This window comes from Lontra canadensis, unplaced genomic scaffold (genome assembly GCF_010015895.1).
Source record: "Lontra canadensis isolate GAN:19392208 unplaced genomic scaffold, GSC_riverotter_1.0 scaffold82, whole genome shotgun sequence".
Taxonomy (NCBI): domain Eukaryota; kingdom Metazoa; phylum Chordata; class Mammalia; order Carnivora; family Mustelidae; genus Lontra; species Lontra canadensis.
In genome coordinates, this window is record NW_022631076.1 from 7,058,757 (window position 1) to 7,076,133 (window position 17,377).

Below are 17,377 nucleotides of genomic sequence, written 5' to 3' on the forward strand. Positions count from 1 at the left end.
CAATTATCGGCTAAGCCAATCAGTTTCTCTTTAAACTTGTGGTATAAATCACAGGCTTTAGAAGTGTAAGTATAAAACTTGCACACTAACTGACAAGAAACTGTTAAGAACATACTGGTAAGTATTAAAAAAGAGGTATGAAAAGCCAAATGTACAGCATAATGCCATTTTGGGGAAAAATACATATATATCAAAAACATGAAGAGTGAAGCAGAGTTAAGTGAAGGGAAGAAATCACCAGAGATGCTCTGGGTTTTTTGTTTTGCTAACTTGTACCTTTTAATATCCAACAACAGGGGTGCCTGGGTGGCTCAGTTGGTTAAGCGGCTGCCTTTGGCTCAGGTCATGATCTCAGGGTCCTGGAATCAAGCCCCACATCAGGCTCCTTGCTCAGCAGAGAGCCTGCATCTCCCTCTCCCTCTGCCTGCCTCTCTGCCTACTTGTACTCTCTCTCTATCTCTCTATCAAATAAATAAAATCTTTTTAAAAAAATTCAAACAATAAATATGTATAATTTTTAAAATAAAAATAAGAACTTGAAAAACTAGAATAACTTCTGTTTTGCTTTATTTGGGTTTGATTTTCATTATATAACCTATCAATTCTGGTCTAGTGTTACCTGAGAAATTAGCCAAATCTTAACTCTAAATATGGAGAAATATACTAATCAGAAATACCCCCCCCAACACACACTGATCTGACACCATTTTTCTTAAGTTGCATGTTGTTCATTAAATTATTACTACCAGAGAAAATTATAAACTGTGCACAAACTAAAGGAGAACATGCTTGGAAGAATATTTGCTGGTTAAAAAAAAAAAATATATATATATATATATATATATATATGGTTGGGGAGTCTGGGTGGCTCAGTCAGTTGAGCATCCAACTCTTGGTTTTGGCTCAGGTCATGATCTCAGAATCTTGAGATCAAGCCCCCAAGGGGTTTGTGCACTCAGCAGGGAGTCAGCTTGGGATTCTCTCTCCCTCTGTCCTCCCCCTACACACGCTCTAAATTAATAAATAAATCTTTTTAGAGAATGAAGTTTACTTCATTTATTTTCTCCTTGACTATAACCAAATAACAGATTATGAGGTTAAATAGTAAAAGCAAAGTTGAGCCATGTGCCCACATGCATGCACACATGCATACAAAACACACACACACACCCTCTTACACTGTTGGTGGGAATGCAAGTTGGTGCAGCCTCTTTGGAGAACAGTGTGGAGATTCCTCAAGAAATTAAAAATAGAGCTTCCCTATGACCCTGCAATTGCACTACTGGGTATTTACCCCAAAGATACAGATGTAGTAAAAAGAAGGGCCATCTGTACCCCAATGTTTATAGCAGCAATGGCCACAGTTGCCAAACTGTGGAAAGAACAAAGATGCCCTTCAATGGATGAATGGATAAGGAAGATGTGGTCCATATGCACTATGGAGTATTATGCCTCCATCAGAAAGGATGAATACCCAACTTTTGTAGCAACATGGACGGGACTGGAAGAGATTATGCTGAGTGAAATAAGTCAGGCAGAGAGAGTCAATTATCATATGGTTTCACTTATTTGTGGAGCATAACAATAGCATGGAGGACAAGGGGAAGTTAGAGAGGAGAAGGGAGTTGGGGGAAATTGGAAGGGGAGGTGAACCATGAGAGACTATGGACTCTGAAAAACAATCTGAGGGGTTTGAAGGGGTGGGGGGTGGGAGGTTGGGGGAACCAGGTGGTGGGTATTAGAGAGGGCACGGATTGTATGGAGCACTGGGTGTGGTGCAAAAACAATGAATACTGTTATGCTGAAAATAAATTAAAGACACACACACACACAGAGGCCCAAGTGAACTATCTGTGTAACTTGGATGGATCCCAAGAATAGGACTCCGCTCAGACAACACCTATGTAGATTAAATGAAAGCAACTGAATCTGTTAAAAGTCAAGCTGTAGCTTCTAAACAAGTTTTGTGGAGCCTTTCTAGGAATTCTTAAGACTAAAAAATCTCTTGCATGGCTAGAACGAAGCTGTCATGGATGCTAAGGTAACTGGCATGGTGGAAAGTGCTACTCCCAATAATTCACCCTCAAATGCCATTTGTCCCTCTGTTGTAGGCACTGGCCCAAGTTACCTAGATAAATACATGAGCCTTTCCAATTGTCTGGAACATGGCACATGCTTGACGTTGTAAGAGAGCAAAGAAATGGATACAGGCTGAGAGGATGGCCAGGGTAACTGGAGCCTCCTGCATGTTAGATCTCTTAATCCCCACATTAACCCTTTGAGTTCTCCACTACTTCTTTTCTATAAAAGATGACAAAGGCAAAGGAAGCTTAGGGAATAGAATAGAATAGAATAGAATAGAATAGAATAGAATAGAATAGAATAGAATTCAGTTGAACATAAGAAGAGCTCTCAGAAGGCACTAGGTGGCTCAGTCAACCTGCCTTCGGCTCAGGTCATGATTCCAGAGTCCTGGGATGGAGTGCCTTGTTGGGCTCCCTGCTCAGTGGTGAGTCTGCTTCTCCCTCTCCCTCTCTCTCTGCCCCTACCCCTGCTCATGCTCTTTCTCTCTCTCTCAATAACAAAATCTTACACACACACACACACAAAAGCTCTCAGAAAAGCAAAGAAATTTAAAGAAGTCTTCAATATAGGCAGCTTCCAGGCTTCCCTGAGATGGCTTCCTGGATTGATGCTACTTGTCTCCCATCCTAAGCACCAGGTATGGTCCAGCAATCTCTCTCTGCCCTTATTAAAACTTGCTCCCAAGAAAAACTGCTGCATTTGGCTCTTTAAATTTTAGCAGGAATTTAAATCATCCCTCTTTCCTAAGGGAATCTACATTTTAATCATTAGCTCCTTTTGGTTCCCAAGCAAAAGAAAGATAGGAAGCCACAGGGAAGAAAACAGCTCTTTGCAACCCTTCTGAAATCCTGCCAGTAGAGGATCACCAATGAACATGGTGGGGTAAATGAGATTTTAGAAAACCCCACTCTCAGGATAGGCTACATAATTTGCAGGGCTTCGTACAAAATAAAAATGCTGCATTCCTATTCAGAAATTCAGAATTTCAAGACTGCAACAGCAAAGTGTAAAACCAAGCAAAGGTTGCAGCCCATAAAGCTGGTCCTGCCCACACTGCACTTTTTAATACCATGGCCTGGGCCCCCTGCTTAGGCCCAGAGCTGCACCATGGGCTCTCCCTTCCTTGGCACTACAGGCTCACATCCTCCCCCTGCCTTCCTCTCCTCCGCCTTGGCCATCCACCCGCTTGAATCTCCATCTTCTCTGGCAATCCTGGCTGCACACAAGAAAGGGCCTTCTCTTTCCCGCCCCTAAGGACAAGTGCATAAGCCCTTTTCATGTTAGGGATTTCACTCTTAATTTCTGTGCTGCAACAGACAAGGGGCGACAAAGATAACAGAGGGGATATGGAGTTTACAAAAGTTCTCATCATCAGACTCTCCAGGCTCCAGGTCCAGATTCCTTTCTCAGATGTGTCAACTGAGATGCCTCCAGCATGTATTTCTAGAAGGGGAGCTCACAAACCAGCCCCACCCTGAGGGAAGTTCATCTAAAAGGCAGTTGAAAGAATTCAGAACAAGCCTCCCCAAAACATGCCACTTTGGCATGTGGATTATTTTAAGCTAAGGAGAATGAAGGCCCAAAAGACCCAGGAAGAGCTTTTTACCTCCCTCTTAACTGCCTGTAAGAATTTAGATAGAGGACCTGGCCCAGGAAGAGAGCTATCGCCAGAGATCAAAGAGTGTGGTCTAGGTGTGGTAAGCTGGGGGGATTCTCAGCAGCGCTTACTTGTTCGCATTCTTCTCTGTGTCTACCTGTCTCTGCACGACACAGTGAACATTTCTTTACCAAACATTTGCTCTTCCCTCTTCCTGTGAATTGTCTTCCTTCCCTGCATAGCCCCAGACCCATTTACCCTTCTTAGCTCAGGGTGGCATATTAGCATCAGTTGCCTAGCTCTGAGCCTCTGACGTCTTTGTAGGTCTCCCATATGTACAAAATTAAATTTATTTTTCTCCTATTAATCTCTTAAGTCAAAAGAACCTGGAAGGGTAGAGGAAAAATGTTTCCTCCCCTATACAGTGTTACCTAGTGATTATGGCATGGGATCCTAAAGCAAGGGAAACCTGGCTATGAATGCAAGTTCCACCATTAAGAATCTATCTGACTTTGAGCAAGTTACTTACTTATTTAACTTCCACAGGCTTCAGTCTCCTAATCTTTGATGTGGGGATAATGGCACACAATGAGCTGGGAAGTACAGTCCAACGCCTAAGACTCACTTTGAGGAGGATGTAGCTAAAACCATAGATCCTGGTTTAGGGTCATCAAACCTAAAACCATCAACCTCTCTCAAAACCTCCCCATCTAGGAGTCTCCACAATGTCCACAGTTTCTGATGAATAAGACAAAGGATGAAGAGCAACAGAACTTGATTTTAGGATAACCGTGTAAGGGTTACCATTTGAAGCCCCCAAACAGCCTCCTGTGTCAGGCATCTGACCTGAAGCCAGAATAAGGAGGCTCCAAGAGGGTAGTTAATACGAATTTCAGAATTAAAGGTTAAATGTTATAGTTTGGCAGCCCCCCCTCCACCATGGTACCAGCTCCTACAACATCTGAGTAAAAGTTAATACAGGGTTTCTCGTGGTAAGAAAGGTACTGAGCCCCTCTTGGTAGGACCTGGAGAGCAGGGAGTGCCAAAACGTGCTACAGTAGAAGCAGCAAAGAGGAACACTTGGCTTTAGAACCTTCCCATACTATTTGTCTAGTCTGTGTTCCCCACCACTGCCTGACAGCCCAGAGCAGAGCAGGAGACTGGCCTACAGAGAGAACATTTGGAAAGAGATCCCAGGAAGCAGTCATGAGGGACAGGAAGAATGGAATGGGGGAGGAGCATTAAGTTGTCAGGGTTGCAGGTAACTGATGCTCCATCTCACTAGGTCCTTCTCAGGAAGCTTGTGAAATAGGTCTCAGAAGGGTCTGTCTGGCTAATGAAAAGGGGAAGCATCTATCTACTGACTCTTGTCCCCATTGTTCAGGGGTGGCCACATGAGCATTAACTCCTGAACTTCTGGGCTGAGTTTTGTATCCCAAGCCCAGATGTCAGAAAATCCTCAAGGTAGGAAGTAAGAGGTAGGAGGCTTAGGCCAAAATGGGGTTCCCTTTCAGTACACATACACAAAATGGATTGAAGTTTGCTTTGAACTAGTAACTACCTTAGGGACTGATGCAAGATGTGAGACCCAGAGGATTTGCAGTGTCCAAAACAATACTCATCCAGGAGGGTTTCCATGGGGATGAAAAGGGAAAGGAGAAACAGAAACTCACTTAGCTCTGAACCTAGCACAAAGCAAGTGCACAAAGAATGTCAGCTCTTATTGCTCTAAGTGGTATTAGTCCTCAGATCCTTCCTTAAATCTGAAGATCTTACCTGTAGAGGGACACCTGGGTGGCTCATTTGGTTAAGCAACTGCCTTCAGCTGAGGCCATAATCCCAAAGTCCCAGGATCAAGTCCTGCATCAGGCTCCCAGCTCCACGGGGTGTCTGCTTCTCCCTCTGGCCTTCTCACCTCTCATGCTCTCTCTTACTTGCTCTCTCTCTCAAATAAATAAATAAAATCTTTTTTTAAAAAAATAATAAATAAATAATCAATAAAAGATATGACCTGCAGAAAAGAAAGTGCCTCTTTTCCTCTGCTGGGCAGTTTGGATCTTGGGGCACCTCCAGATTTGGTGACATCCAAGCCCGTAGACTCCTAGCTACTCTGAAATGACCCCCCAAGTACATGTCCTTGCAGAGATATCATTCTCGTTGTTCTTCCCCTATGGAAAGCCCTATTTGAAAATAACCCAAAGAGCACAAAACACATGTGCAGTTGAGCAACTGGCTCAGAAGTGTTGGACTTCTTTTACCCCTTTCTTTCCTCTCTCAAGAAGGCAGCTATTCAAACAATGAGGTCATAATTACACAAAGATTTCTCAGGTCTAAATGCAAAGTAAAATAAATAACCCTCTGACTTGGGACCCAAAAGGGTATCCAGAAGGAAAATGAGAACACTGACCAGCCAAAAAAGACCAAGAAAAGCTTCCAAGATGCAGCTTGAAAACCACAGGAGGCATAGTGATCATTCCCAACACTGTTACTCTGATGTGAAGAACTCATGTAAGGCATTTGATTTGAATTCAAAGTCAATAAAAACTTCAAGCACAAAGAAAGAGTCCCAATCCTAACAAGATAATTTATACTCAAAACCCTTGGGATGCTCAGAATTTGCACTGCTCATTCTCTTTCCCCAGAGCAACCCCCTTACTTTTTCCCTGTGGCATGTAAAACAGCAGTTAATAGGAGCATATGGGGAATGGAGTGTTCTAGTTAATTGAATTTTCTAGTTAAAGAAAGGCTAGTTCCTAACAACACATTCTGTCCCATAAGTTTCCAAAACATCTGAATCCACTTTCCTACATTACAAAGTGGATTCTAGAGGACAGAATGGAATCTTTGTTTTAGGATCTGGTCTTATCTAGATTTTAGGCCCTCTCCAAACAATTAAGAGAAATAGTATGGTGAACAGGAGGCAAGATGGCTGAGAGTCAAACTTATATTCCAATCCTCAGCCTGTCACTTGCTAGCTAAATGGTGTGACCCACCTTATTAAACTCTCTGAGCCTCCCTTTTGGATTACTTGTGAAATGGGGATAATGACATCTATATCATAGAGGTTCCATGTATCCGATACATGTGAGACACTCGATGAATGACAGCGTCGTGATTGTCCATACGGCTCACTATTTAGAGCTACAGAGAAGATAAAGGAGGTGTAGGAGATGCTGCTGAATCTGTTTTGATGCCAGGAGGCCTCCTAGGAGTTTCTTTACAAAAATAAATAAATAAATAAATAAATAAAACCCATCAAACAAACAAAAAATATTCTTTGATATCTGCCTATTTTTCTCTTACTTGCTTCTTTCCCAAAAGCAAAAACAAAACAGAGAAAGGAGAAAACTTAGCTCGTCTCATGAATTTATGAATTCAAATATCTTAAGCATCTCTCAGCTTACCGTCTGTCTGGTACACCTTATCTGTAGAGGAACAGAACAGTTCCTATAGTGGTAGAAACAGAAGGCAGCTTCCAGTCCATTGTGGCTTATAAAACCTGACAAGGTTCAAATATACCCTCCCCATATTACTTAAATCTCTTCTGTCAAGGTTATCCCTATGGGTTAAGGCGCTATAGAAGGCTCCATTGGTTGCCAAAGAGAGAAACTTCTTCCTTCAAAAGATTTGCTCAAGAATTAGTTTACCATATTAACTAGTATTCAGGAGAAGCCTTGGTTGTCTGGTGTTGCTTTAACATGCACCCTGTCTAAAGTACCCTCATTTATAACCATGGCTTGGATCACCAACCTCAACTCCAGCCTAAGCAATTCCTCCAATGTCACACCCAGACGTTCAGTGGCTTTAACATCTCCAGTCAAATGTCTTAAAACACTTCATAATAATCAGGCCCACACTACTCCCACACCCATCCTTCTTCAAGGTTCCCTATCTCAGTGCTTGGCACCACTGACCATCCAATTAATCAAGTCAGAGACTTAAGACACATCTTTATGAATACATCTCCTTCATTTCCAAAGTATAAAGTCCTGCTGATTTTACCTTCTAAGGATCTCTGGTACCCACCCACCACTCTGAATCTCCACTGTTACTCTTAAATCCAACCCAACATCAATGTCCTGCCTAGTCAGTCACCCTCCAAATGATATCCCCTGAAGTCTGCTCTCCACACTGAAGCCATATCTTGTTTTTATAAAAAATCAGATTAACCCATATCTCTCCTCAATTCAGATCATTCTATGACTTCCCACGGTTGCTAGGATAAAGTCCCAAATCTTCCACATGGCATGTTAGGTCCTATGGGATGGGGACTCTACCTGCGTCCCCAGTCACATATCTCACCACTCTTCCCCTCTTTTTCCTCAGTCACTCTTGTCACCTTCCAGTCTCCCATACACATCATGCCCCCTCTCACTTAAAGGCCTTTGAAAAAGCTGTTCTTATTGTTTGAAATGGGTTTTCAATCCCATTCCTCTTTGTCTAATTAATTCCTGATCAAGCCCCAAATATTAGCTCGAACAGCACTTCTTTAAAAAATCTCCCATGGTCTCCCAAAGATGACCATTGATTTGGTGAGGGGAATAGAGTACACAACCATCAGGGGATATATTAGAATTGACTGGAGAATTTTTCAAAATATATGTATTTTGAAAGATTTATTTATTTATTTGAAAGAGAGAGAGCGCGAGGGGAGGATCAGAGGGAGAGAATCTTCGGGGAGACTCCCTGCTGAGCACAGAGCCCAATCCAGGGCTTGGTCCCATGACCCACAAGATCACAACCTGAGCTGAAACCAAGAGGTGGATTCTCAACAAACTGAGCCACCCAGGTGCCCCAAAATATATTTTCAAAATATATGTGCCTCCTGACTCTGCCCTAATTTCTCATTCATATTCTCTTTCCCTCCCCCCCACAAACACAAACACACACACACACACACACACACACACACACACACACACGCACTACCACTATCACCAGATTCTTATTTGATATTCTCATATGCTCCCATTAAGACACCATTAATTGGTATTATTATTAGCCATTATTATGAATGGGAGTGTGTTATGAGCCTCAGAAGCATGGAAGTGGAAAAAAATTGAGGATGGTCTGCAAGATGCCTTCCCATTGTCCATCTGTAATTCTCTGGGGTGCAAAGTATTATGTTCAGACCCATCAGCAGTCCTCTGGAAGCGCTGGGCACTAACACAGTAGAGCTGGAGTTGCGGGATAAATGACAGGATATCACTTACATGTGAATTTCAGATAAACAACGAATCGTTTTTTAATATTGGTATGTCCCATGCAAAATTGAGGATATCCTCACACTAAAAAGTGTTTGGTTGTTTATCTAAAATTCAGATTTAGCTGGTATTCTATATTTTTATTTGCTCCACCTGACAACCCTACCTGGGGCAAATCTTTGATAAATGGGACATAGGTGGTAAGTTAAATTTTTTTCCCTTCTCAAGGACTGTCCTGACACGGAGTAGCTCATACAGCATGATGTGTCCTGAGACAGAGTAACTCATACAGCATGACACGTCCCACAAGATCAAGCAACCAGAAGCCCTGGACAGCAAGCAGTGGCCAGCATCACTCACATCGCGTCAGTTCCCCTCCCTTCCTGACTCACCACTGTCTTTCTCTCTTGCTCTTGCTTCCCTGGGAGCAAACTCCCTAAGCAGCTTTGACTTCCATGTTAAGCTTGGGTGTTCGGTTCTGCTTCCTAGGAGACCCTGCCCATCAAGAGATGATGGAAAAATAAACTGTGGTTTATTCATATGATGGAATCCCATATAAGAGAGAATATATATGAACTATATTTATATATATCAACATGTATAGGTTTTGAAATTGATGTTAAGTAAAAATAGCAAATTGCCAAAGGGCACAGATGGTATTTTACTATCAATATGTCTTTCAATACAGAGAATAATACTTATACTATTTATGGCATATACTAAATAGAATAAAGAATAAAATTATGGATAAGAACAAAAACAAACTCGAGGATGTTGGTATCTCTGGTAAAGGAAAGAGGGAGGGCACACAATGGGGAGGGTTGTAGAAAGATTATAAAGGTAACATTTCATTTCTTAAAGAAAAAATCTATTGGAAGCAAATATTGCAAACTGTGAATATCCGTGAAGTATAAATTATGGGTATAGGCTATATACATCCTTACATTTTTCTGTATGGTCTGCATTTCATCCTCTTTAAAAACCTAATTACATTTAAAATCAGCTGCTTCTAGCTTAACAAAGGGCAAAGCAAGTAGAAATGGATTTCAGCTACACACAGAAGACAAAAGAAAAGGTGAGGCACCAAAATTTAATTGCCCAGAGAGAATGTAGAGTCTCTTTTCTTCTCTCACCTAGCATCCATGGAACACCTCTCCAGCATACGTACTTTGGAAGAGATGATTACATGTAAAACAGCCCAAAACCAAAAGTTGAAAATCTGGGTGGTCCTACTTATAAAAGAATTGTATTCTAAATATTTATTTGTAAGTCTGTTGGTTAGAACTGAAGCCTCAAGGAAGATTTCTCCATAGAGGAAAAAAACATCGTTATCAACTGTGGTTAAGTTCTTAAGTTAGCCCCCAAAAGGCCTACTTGTTCTATAATATAAAATTACTGAATTCCAGGGTGGAAGGGATCTTAACATAATTGAAATTCTGCACATTTGCAATGAAAAATAGTAGAAAACAACAAGTTTCGAAACTGGTAATGAAACAGCACAAAAAAACAATAGAGTTGAATAAGAAATAGCTTTTTTCATTATCTTGAGTGCTGAAGTTTGAGGACAAGAAGAACTAATTAAAGGCAGGATGGAAAGCAAGGGAAGCTTGCAGAAACTGAGGGGGGAGTCGTGGGCATTCCAAGGACTTTTAAGGTTGATGGCACTGGCTTTCTTGTCGTTTATACTCTCTACATTCACTTTAAACGAACAGCTGTTACCTCCCTTGGTAGTCACGTTATCACGGATGATCTCATACACACTGTTCTACCATAATTAGGAATCTATGATTCAATGAATTGAGACCAGAAAAGACAGTGTGTGCACATGTATTTGTGCTTGTGCGTGTGTGTGCATGTGAGTGTGTGTGTGTGTTAAAGAGATTGCTTTCGGGGGGTCTTAGCTGAATTCTGAGTGAAGCAGGGCAGGAAAAAGAACCAGCTGAAATGTACCATGGTTTTGGCACAATCCTCCTAAGGGAGGAAAAAAATAAGAAACAAATGTAGATCATACATGCCCTGCACTAGCCTGTGCCTTGTTTGAACAGAAATCAAGTAAAAATAAGCACACATCCCCCAAAAACTAAGAACATAATTACCACATGATCCAGCCATTCCTTCTCTGGGTACATATATTCAAAAGAATTGATGGGATGCCTGGGTGGCTCAGTTGGTTAAGCATCTACCTTCTGCTCAGGTCATGATCCTGGGGTCCTGGGATTGAGCCCCATGTTGGGCTCCCTGCTTAGTGGACAGCCTGCTTCCCCCCTCCCTCTGCCCTGCTTCTGCTCTCTCTCTCTCTCTCAAATAAATAAATACAATCTTTAAAAAAAAAAATTGAAAGCAGGATCTCAAAAAGGTATTTATAGCAGCATTATTTACAACAGCCAAAAGGTAGAAGCAACTCAAGCATCCATTAGTGGATACACAAAATGTGGCATACATCTACAATGGGTTATCATACAGCCTTCAAAAGTAAGAAAATTTTAACCCATGCTACAATACAGGTGAATCTTAAGGACATGATGCTAGGTGAAATAAGTGAAAGAATCACCAAAAGACAAATACAGTATGATCTCACTTATATGTGGGACTTATCCTAGTCAAATTCGTAGAGTCTGAAAATAGAATGGTGGTTGCTAGAGGCTGAGGGAGAGAGGAATGGAGAGTTATTGTTCAATGGATATTGAGTTTCTGTTTTGCAAGATGAAAAGCATTCTGGAGATGGATGGAGGTAGTGGCTTCCCAACAGCAAGAAGGTACATAACACTATTGAAAAGCACATCTAAAAATAGCTAAGATGGTAAATTTTATGTTATGTGTATTTTACAACAATTAAACATTTAAAAATAAACAATAAAAATAAAATAAATACACCACAGTGTTGGGGAGATATTGGTGGGGCAAACGGAGTGGCCTTGAGGAAGATGACAAAGGGACTGAGAGCTATAGTATCAGGTGAAGCCACCTACAAGACAATCACTACTTCCCTAACAGCACCTGCTGCTTTTTCTTCTTCACATTTATGATCACTGCAACCAGGTATTTGCACGGCAATGTTTTAACGTCTCTCTCCTATGGATCCCAAGGTCGATGAAGGTAGGAGCCATAACTGCTGTGCCCACCACTCCCTCCCAGGCCATCATTATTGACTGACACCTCATGAGACTTAGTAATACTTATGGAATGAATGCATTTGTAGCCACAGAAATAACCATCCCCTAAAAGTCCAATTATAGTAAAAGAAAGCAATTTCGAAAGATAGAATATAATGGAACAATAAATGCTAAAAATGGTCAGACACATGAGTACCAAAGTAAGCAATGGCATTGTGTCTTGGTAAGTTTGCATAGAGAAGGAGGACACTGACTCAAATCCTACCCCTGCCCCCGGCTCCACTTTGTGTGTGACCCCCAGCTGGGTTGTGGACACGTCACAGCTATTCCATGCTGAATAGGACCCACCTGCTAATAATTAAATACAGACAATTCTACTTGCAAGATCCTCTGATTTTATTTGCAAAGTTTCTCTTTTGTCCTGTGGGTCTGTGATTAAACAGGAGAAAATTAAAGTGATTAATAGGACATTTAAGTTCTGATTCTGCAATACCCATTTCTCTGAGTGGCACCTACTTCTTCTTTAAAACTGGCATGGCCCTAACATTAAACCTTTTGGCACCTGGGCCTGATGAATGTCTAATAAAGTAAACTGAAGCTCTTTATAAATAAAATATATATATATGATGAGAATAACAGCTCGAATTTACACAACAGCTCCAAAAAGTGTGCTTCGTTTATCTACCGAAAGAGAGAGAGGGAAATAAACACTCTCTTTGGGTAGCAAATGGGTAAGTACAAGCAGTATTCTTGTCCTTGACTATAAAATGAATACAAGAGGCAAAGAAAGGTCAGGCAACTTTCCCAAGGTCACTCTGGAAGTCAGTGATGGAGACGAGAAAAGAACCCAGGCTTCCAGGTTCCCGGCCCAATGCATTTCTCTCAGGGCAATAAATTACAAGAGTGGTTAGGTTCCTAGAGTCTCCAGATGTTGCCATCCCCTCAACGTCCTTGCACCGCCACTCGATGCTTTCACATTTTTTATGGAGTTAGATGAAAGTCTCCCTCCTCCTGACAGCTTTATTACCCCAAGAAACCATTATCTCCCTCTAACTCAGAAAGTTATATGCAATTGTTGGTGCAGTAACCAAGCAGGAGTCAAAGACATTTCTATGATTGATGTACCCTTCAGTGGAAAACAGCTGAAAATATTACTGCTTTGATATTCCCATTTTTTTTTTCAGGCCTAAAGGTTAATCAGTTGACAATGTTACACGGGGAGTCTTTTTTAAAGTCCAGCAACAAAGAGTCTAAGTTGGAGAACACTTCCGAGACTAGGAAGAGTGGTTAATCCCCAGAAGAGAAGATTGAACAAAACAGGGAAAGGTAAGTATTGTTAAATTCACAGGACCATTTGGTGGCCCTTGGTGCAAATGGAGGTGTCAGAATGGAAAGAGCACCAAGCAGGACTAAAGTTGCTGAAGTACAATGGCCAGTCCAAAGGGAAGAAGAAGAAAGCATATCAAAAATATAGGAAAAAGAGAGAGATTAAAAAATGAAGGAAGAAGAGAGAAAGAAGAGAAATATAAAAAGAAAGAGTAAAAGAAAAGAATGAAGCATAAATTCGTAGTATACGATAGCTGTAATATTTACAGCTTATAAAAGGATTTCACATGTATCTCTTCATGTAATGCACTCTTGCACAGTAGATAATATCAGCCTGGCTTGAAGAATGAAGCTCAAATGCCAAGATCAGAAAGTTAGGAAATAAAAGACAAACTGAAATATAGGACCCAAGGAAGCTTGTCCTAGGTCATACAAGGGGGAATTAAGCCTAGACTCCAGTTGTGGCCCCAGGGACTATGTGGGAACCCTCAGCCACACACCATAGTATAAAGAACCCCATGAGCCTTCACTCCAGACCCTGAATAAGTTCCACCTCCTCCGAGAAAAAAAAGTGTTCAGAGGATAGCAGAGAGGCCTACTTCCACAAAAATGGAAAAGAATAGAATAGAATTTTAAGTGTTCTTCTTTCAGAAAGAACAGCACATGCAAAGATACCACAACACAAAATAATGTCCAATATTAGAGAGCCTGAGTGAAGCATATGGCAAAAGGTGTCAAGTAGAAGATGATTCTGCTAAGTGGTTGAGCAATGGGTCCAAGAAGGCCCTAGAAACCACACTAAGGAACATAAGGTTTATCTTATTGGCAATGGGGAGACTTCGAAGGTTTAAAGACAAGAGGAAACACTGCAAATGACATCATCAAATCTGTCTTGAAAAAATTACCCTGACTACAATGTGGCAGAAGAGAACAGTGTCAGTGAAAGAAGAATGGGGTGAAATTCAAGCATGGCAATATGATCTTAAAGACAGGGGCATTTGGGGGACTCAGTCAGTTAAGTGTCCAATTCTTGACTTCAGCTCAGGTCATGATCTCAGGGTTATGAGATTGAGCCCCACATCTGGCTCCATGCTAGGTGTGGAGTCTGCTTATGATTCTCTCTCTCCCTCTCCCTCCAACCCCTCCTCTTCAATAAAAAAGGAGACATGTTCTAGAGATATTTTATTTTATTGGGGGGGGGTTATATTTTAGAAGTACAGTCAGTACATGGAGCCCAGGGAGGGAAGAAGTTAAAAGACGATTCTGGGAATTCTGGCTTCTTGCAGATAAAGTAAATAAAGTAAATATAATGTAAATATAATGGCACCCATCAAGACTGAGAAGATAAAAATGGTTTTTTAGGGCATATTGAATTTGATGTGTCTTTGGATATAGGTGTAATGTCAACTAAGCTGATGGAAAGATGGTCTGAAGCCCAAAGAAAGTTAGCACTAATAAGATAAATTTGGGAATTGTCAGTATATAGATGATGGCAGAAGTCATGGCAGGAGAAGCAAACGTCAATAACCAGCCCATATGAACTTTCTGAAAATTCAGCCTTCAAACGGACCTTAAGTTGGGATGCTTGAGTGGCTCAGTCAGTTAAGCATCTGCCTTCAGCTCAGGTCATGATCCCAGGGTCCTGGGATAGAATCCTGCATGGGGCTCCTTGCCCAGCAGGGAGCCTTCTTCTCCCTCTTCCTCCCACTTCCCCTGCTGTTGCTCACAATCTTGCTCTCTCTCTGTCTCTCTGACAAATAAAAAAGCAAAATCTTTAAAAAAAAAAAAAAAAAAAAAAAAAAAAGGACCTTAAGTCATGTAACAAAGAAAGTGAAATGCCCACTAGATAATCAGCTTTCATAGCCATACCATACCAAAGATATAGTAACCATATGAGGGATTTCCAACCAACTGGTTGTTAGACTCACACTATTTATCTGCAACCCCTGCTCACTCTCCACTGTCTCCCCTGCATGCTTACAGAGTGGCACGCTACTTGTCATGCTTCTCAGGCTCTGGATCCACCTGCTTTGTTTCCCAAATTCTAGCTAACACTTTCTTCCAGCTGCAGGAGCTCCAAGGAATGATAATCCAGTGACTGCCCCAGTTATCCCACAGTGCATATACTCTTCTGGGGCAGCATGGACCTGCCTTGGACACCCTGAAACTAAAGAAGAAAAATCTCCACAGCCAAAAGGTGCAAACAACCCAAATATCCACCAACAAATGAACAGATAAAACGTGTTATATCCATGCAATGGAGTATCACCCAGCCTAAATAAGAAAAGCTATTCTAAGACATGCTCCAAAATGGGGACATTCCAAATGCTACATTTGAGGACATTAATCTAAGTAAAATAAACCACTTATGAAAGACAAATACTGTATGATCTTGTTTATATGAGGTACCTAGAGAAGTCAAATTGATAGAAACAACAAATAGAACGGCGGTTGCCAGGAGCAAAAAGAAGGTAAATGGGTAGTTGGTGTTCAGTGGGGACAGAGTTTCTGTTTAGGAAGATAAGAAAGTTCTGGAGATGGACTGTGGTGGTGGTTATACAACAATGTGAAGGTACTTAATGCCATGGAATTGTACATGTAAAAGTGGTTAAAATGGTAAAATTTATGTTATATGTATTTTATCACAACAAAAAATGAGGCAACCAAAAACAAAAACAAAAAGATATCCAACCTAAGAATAGTTGATTGTTTTATATTCACAACACAAAATACAACATAGCAGTGAAAAATGCTAGATACAAAGACATAAATGCATCTCACATACACAATGCAAAGCACAAAGAGCCAGATACAAAAGGGTACATATTATATAATTTCATCTATGAGAAGTTCAAGAATAGGCAAAACCGGTTTGTGGTGACAGAAGTCAGAACCGGGGTGCCCTAGAGGAGGGGTGTTTAGTGGAAGGGGTCAAGAGAGGACCTTCTGAGTGTTGATGTCCCACATCAGGCACTGAGTCTGGCTACTTAAGTGTGTTCATAGGTAAAGTTCATCAGGCTGAACACCTAAGATGTATGCATTGACTCTAGGTAAGTTATGTCTCAAAATTTTAAAATTTTGAAAAGGGGACCCTTGACAAAAAGTGTTTAAATGTTTCCATGTGTTCTCAACAGCAAGCCAAGAGCAGCAGCAGCACGGGAACCTGAGTTGTAATTGAAAAGGGAAAGAAAGTAAGAATTGGGGGGGTGGGGAGGGGGAGGTGGTACAAGGTACATCCCCTTTAGGTTTTGGAGGAAAAAGCACGGGAATTGCCATCACAGTGGTTACGTGGCACAGAAAAGGAGGTCGGGGGTTACCATTTCACCTCAGAGTTCAGTTTAATAAAATCCAGTTAATAAAGAATGTATTGAGTACTTAGTGCCAAACACAATGCAAAGTTCTAGGGCAGTATCTCAAAGTAGGCCAAGGGCATGGGAATTGTGTCAGTCCTTTAAGCGAAGATTCCAGAGCCCCACCCCAGATCTACTGACTCAGGGGGTTGGGCCCTGGAATCTCTTTGCAACATCACCCCAGGGGACTCTACAAAGATGAATAATAAATACTTTGCTCCGCTCTAACCTCTCTGCCTTCAAGGGGGTCAAGGGAATGGAAATGAGACAAACAGATAATTTCCATATAATGCGGCAAAGACAATGATTAAGATACACAGAAACTGCCACAGGAGCTTGGAAGGAGTATCTGAGGGTGAAAGGAAGAGGAGGTCAAATCGGGTAAGCTCATACCTGTACTGAATCGAAGAGGCAGGGGAGCAATTAGCAGAGCAAATTAGGGTGAAGAAGGCAGAAAGGTTACTGGTTCGCAAAGTATGGTTTCCAGAAAGTAGAATCCGCATTGCCCAGGAACTTGTTTAAAATGCAAATTCTCAAATCCTATCCCAGACCGGCTGAATCCGAAGTTCTGGGGGTGGACCCAGCAATCCGTGCTTTCAAGCCTTCAGGGGATTCCGATGCCCTCAGGGGATTCCGATGCCCACGTTGGATTAACCGGAAGTGGCTGGCAGGCGGCTTCCAAGCCAGGCTGCCTGGGTCCAA